The sequence below is a fragment of the Hyperolius riggenbachi genome, chromosome 10, assembly GCF_040937935.1.
Source record: "Hyperolius riggenbachi isolate aHypRig1 chromosome 10, aHypRig1.pri, whole genome shotgun sequence".
NCBI lineage: Eukaryota > Metazoa > Chordata > Amphibia > Anura > Hyperoliidae > Hyperolius > Hyperolius riggenbachi.
The window spans coordinates 284,273,010-284,278,455 of NC_090655.1; the positions used below are offsets into that span (position 1 = coordinate 284,273,010).

The window sequence follows — 5,446 nt, forward strand, 5'->3', positions numbered from 1 at the left end:
ATATGCTGCCAATCTCATTGCATTTGTGGGGAAATATGCTGCCAATCTGATTCCCTTTGTGCGGAAATATGCTGCCAATCTCATTGCATTTGTAGAGAAATATGCTGCCAATCTGATTCCATTTCTGGGAACATCTGTTGCCAATCTCATTGCATTTTGTGGGGAAATCTTCTGCAAATCTCATTGCATTTTCTGGTCGGCCGGCCCTCCACCATGTGGTCTGGAAAACAAAAACAGCCCTCCATGCCCACGAAGTTGGACAGCACACTGCTAAGTTCATGTATATTTGACCCCACCCATGACCACACCTACGTCCACATGCTGTTGTGATCGTCCTCTTTTTTGGAAATCAAAATATGGTCACCCTAGAACACGGGCAACACCTTAGGGGCGTGTCTAGGCTGCTAACACACAGGTATTTAACCTGGAGGCTTATTTGGAAACTCAGCTCTGACTGAGGCTGTTCGCTACTGTGAATTCTAGTGGGGGGATATTGTAAATAGCTGTATTTCTGTTGCCCTGTTTCTACTTTGACGAGGCCCTTCATGGTGAAACATGTCACAGTTGTGTCACTGTATATATTTGCACCCTATGTATGTCTTTCCCAGTATGTCGTTTGAGCAGCTGCTATGAGTAGTATTGCACAGGACCTGAGGTGGTTGATAACACCGCCCCTCGGACTTATCTACTCACCCAGTTGTATTACGCTCTGCTTGTCCCACCTGCGTGCTGGATAGCTACACCCCTCCCTGAGACATATACAGTGGTGTGAAAAACTATTTGCCCCCTTCCTGATTTCTTATTCTTTTGCATGTTTGTCACACTTAATTGTTTCTGCTCATCAAAAACCGTTAACTATTAGTCAAAGATAACATAATTGAACACAAAATGCAGTTTTAAATGATATTTTTTATTTAGTGAGAAAAAAAACTCAAAACCTACATGGCCCTGTGTGAAAAAGTGATTGCTCCCCTTGTTAAAAAATAACTTAACTGTGGTTTATCACACCTGAGTTCAATTTCTGTAGTCACCCCCAGGCCTGATTACTGCCACACCTGTTTCAATCAAGAAATCACTTAAATAGGAGGTATCTGACACAGAGAAGTAGACCAAAAGCACCTCAAAAGCTAGACATCATGCCAAGATCCAAAGAAATTCAAGAACAAATGAGAACAAAAGTACTGTAATTGAGATCTATCAGTCTGGTAAAGGTTATAAAGCCATTTCTAAAGCTTTGGGACTCCAGCGAACCACAGTGAGAGCCATTATCCACAAATGGCAAAAACATGGAACAGTGATGAACCTTCCCAGGAGTGGCCGGCTGACCAAAATTACTCCAAGAGCACAGAGAAAACTCTTCCGAGAGGCCACAAAATACCCCAGGACAACATCTAAAGAACTGCAGGCCTCACTTGCCTCAATTAAGGTCAGTGTTCACGACTCCACCATAAGAAAGAGACTGGGCAAAAACGGCCTGCATGGCAGATATCCAAGGCACAAACAACCTTTAAGCAAAAAGAACATTAAGGCTCGTCTCAATTTTGCTAAAAAACATCTCACTGATTGCCAAGAGTTTTGGGAAAATACCTTGTGGACCGACAAGACAAAAGTTGAACTTTTTGGAAGGTGCGTGTCCCGTTACATCTGGCGTAGAAGTAACACAGCATTTCAGCAAAAGAACATCATACCAACAGTAAAACATGGTGGTGGTAGTGTGATGGTCTGGGGTTGTTTTGCTGCTTCAGGACCTGGAAGGCTTGCTGTGATAGATGGAACCATGAATTCTACTGTCTACCAAAAAATCCTGAAGGAGAATGTCCGGCCATCTGTTAGTCAACTCAAGCTGAAGCGATCGTGGGTGCTGCAGCAGGACAATGACCCAAAACACACCAGCAAATCCACCTCTGAATGGCTGAAGAAAAACAAAATGAAGACTTTGGAGTGGCCTAGTCAAAGTCCTGACCTGAATCCTATTGAGATGTTGTGCAAAGATGAGTGGGCCAAAATTCCTCCAAAGCGCTGTAAAAGACTCGTTGCAAGTTATTGCAAACGCTTGATTGCAGTTATTGCTGCTAAGGGTGGCCTAACCAGTTATTAGGTTCAGGGGGCAATTTCTTTTTCACACAGGGCCATGCAGGTTTTGAGTTTTTTTTCTCACTAAATAATAAAAACCATCATTTAAAACTGCATTTTGTGTTCAATTATGTTATCTTTGAGACTTTGACTAATAGTTAACGGTTTTTGATGAGCAGAAACATTTAAGTGTGACAAACATGCAAAAGAATAAGAAATCAGGAAGGGGGCAAATAGTTTTTCACACCACTGTACATAGGTGGGGGATCAGCGAGGACCGCAGCACACCGCTGTGGTTCACACTGGTACCTTCCACATAACCCGGTTGGGAAGGTTTTTGTTATTATTAATATTGATACACTGCCTGTTGCTACTTAAGTAAACATTTATATCTCTATACGGCACATGGCTATCCTTAGAGCAGACATATGAAATCACCGCCGGGAGACTTGAGCGCAGGATACAGCCGGTATATTCTGCTCCTGCACAAGTCCCAGGGATGTTAATTACTATTCCCCCTCCAGGTCCATGTGGATGGTGGAGAATGATGTAATTCGGCTTCCAGCTATTGCTGGCGGCCAAATTACAGTGTTTTAAAAGTAACTTCAACTCTATCTTCTCCCAGCGCTGAAGTTACTCCCTGTGCGCCGCTAAAGCCGTAATTCCGATTACTGTCTATGGTGGCGCCGGCTGCGCCCAAATCTGCTGCACTGTAATTACAGCGCTCGGGCCTTAGGGCCGCATATATCACATTTGATAAAATGCACAGAAACAGGAAACACAAGGGAGAGGTCCTGATCTTGTGAGCTTACAATCTAGAGGGTAGTGAAGTGGAGACACTTATGCTGGGAATACACAATGAGTTGTTTTGGCAGATTTACTTTCCGATAGTTTTTCTGATCGATTTTCATTCACTTCTATGAGAAAATTGATCTTAAAATCAGATCAGACCCGTCAGAAATTATCAAACGAACCATTTGTCTGCTGAAAAAACTCCAGGTGTATTCCCAGCATAAGGGAGTAGACTATGAGGTTAGTGGATGAGGTAGTCAACCTCAAATAATTTTTTTTTTTTTGGCTTGTCTTGGCTCCTGTTGCATGCAACAGGAGTCGCGGTCAGCAAGGCTACTAGCCCCATGCACGGAAAAAGCGTGAGTGCCCTAAAGCACCCCCACAAAACGTGCATGAGTAGCCACGGGCCCCACAATACAGCAGGGCCCTTCCGGTGTTCCCCGAAGGGAACTTATCCCCCTTTGCCATCGGCGCAGGGGGTACTAAGCATCCTCCAACCCGAGAGTCGGAGGACACTGGCGGCATCCTCCAACACCCGAAGGGCTGGAGGACCCTGGACTGCCCTGTGGTTACCCACAGGGCCTGGCCATGTGGCATCCCACATGGTCGGTGGCTCCCCCGAGAGGGAGCCGGGTGGGGACCGAAGTCCCCTGGGGACAAGTCCCCGGTGCCAGCAAGCTGGCCCCGACCTTGCGGCCGGAGTGATAAAAATTCCGCACTCTCCCTAGCCAAAAGGCCGGGGAGCTGCGTTAGTTGGCTATGCATATGGGCAGTACAGACCAAAGCACCCTACTTCCGCCTGAGATCTGCCACATCTCAGGTTTTTTCAGGTGCACCTGGAGCGCCACTTCCAGGGGCAGTACGCCTAAGCAAAGCCCTCAGCTATTCAGCCTCGACCATGGTATAGATCCATTCAATCAACCCCTGGGAATTACGACCAGGAAGGACACCCTGCCACAGTGCCATCCCTCCAGGTCCCCCCAAAAATTTCAAGAACAGATACTACACTTGATCTTAGCCAAAAGGCCGAGAAGCGATCAGAAAATCAGATCAGACCTGTGGGAAATTATCGAAAGAACCATCTGTCTGCTGAAAAACTCCTGGTGTATTCCCAGCATAAGGGAGTAGACTATGGGGTTAGTGGATGAGGTAGTCAACCTCAAATTATTAGCATAGCTAATTACAAGCTTGTCTGAATAGGAGTGTCTGGAGGGTGTGACTTAACATTCCCAGGTCTGGGGCCTGATGGACAGACTGTGGGAGAGAGTTCCAGAGGAGAGGTGAGAAGTCCTGGATGTGAGAGTGAGTGGAGGAGATCCCTACTTGTGCCCCTATAGATGGCATTTGTACCCCGGCTCTTATGGGTGCCATTGCCATGCAGCAGGAAGCTAGCTCAGCCAGAGGCATGGTGGGTATTTGTATTATTCTGTCAGTGTGGTGGGAAAGTATGGGGAGAATTAGCAGTGGAGGAGAGAGAATCGCTGCTGGTCACCAGAGATCTGGGCATGTGCAGAAAGATGCTCCCCTCATTCATTACATTTCATGCTGAATATCCCCCCAGCCAGGCCTCCTACAATCCCCCCATATAGAGGGTAGGGAGGGGACCCCCATGGCAGATTGCAGATCTCCAGCACCGCTTGAGATGTCCCTCTAAGGATGATCAATGAGATGTAAATATTTCAGAGTTTATGCAAATTTATGTACTTTTTTATGCAAATATATGGAGCTTGAAAATTGATCAATTTAAACCTGGGTGGGACTTGATTGGTCCATTTTCAAGCTGCATATATTTGCATAAAAATGTACATTTGCATAAACTCAGAGACATTTGCATCTCATTATTATTAGTCCTCTCCTAGTCTGTAGGAGTCATGGCAGCAGAGATCCTGTGGCTCACATTTAATGAATGTCGCGTGCATCTTTACTGTGACACTGAAGCCCTCATAAGAAGCGGAGGTTTGGGGGGTGTGGCCGGCCGCAGACAGACAAGGAAACATGAACATGTAGCTCTGGCCTCTCCAACTCAAAGTGATTGACTTCTGGCTTTATATAAGCGGCAAAGATGGAGAAGCACACGATGGAAGCAGACACCTCCAAGCTAACAAAAGGCAAAGCTAAACCGCAAAAACTTCTTCCTGGAGAAGTCCCAACAAGTGTGAACAAGGGCACAAGATGGCGCCAAAGCAGGGAGGAAAGCCCCGCCCACAGAAGTGAGTGAAGTCCCAGCAAGCGTGCACAAGATGGGGCTGACACAGGGAGGAACGTCCCGTCCACGGAAGTGAGTGAAGTCCCAGCGAGCGTGCATGAGGGCACAAGATGGCACCGATGCAGGGAGGAAAGCCCCGCCCATGGAAGTGAGTGAAGTCCCAGCAAGCGTGCACGAGGGCACAAGATGGCACCGATGCAGGGAGGAAAGCCCCGCCCATGGAAGTGAGTGAAGTCCCAGCAAGTGTGCACGAGGGCACAAGATGGCACCGATGCAGGGAGGAAAGCCCCGCCCACGGAAGTGAGTGAAGTCCCAGCAAGTGTGCACAAGGACACAATATGGCACTGATGCAGGGGGCAAAGCCCCGCCCACGGA

General features: G+C 47.2%; 1 pseudogene; it reads right to left on the minus strand.

Moving 5' to 3' along the window:
• Nucleotides 1–3,771: 3,771 nt before the first annotated feature.
• Nucleotides 3,772–3,903, minus strand: LOC137537364 (U2 spliceosomal RNA; annotated as a pseudogene).
• Nucleotides 3,904–5,446: the final 1,543 nt, after the last annotated feature.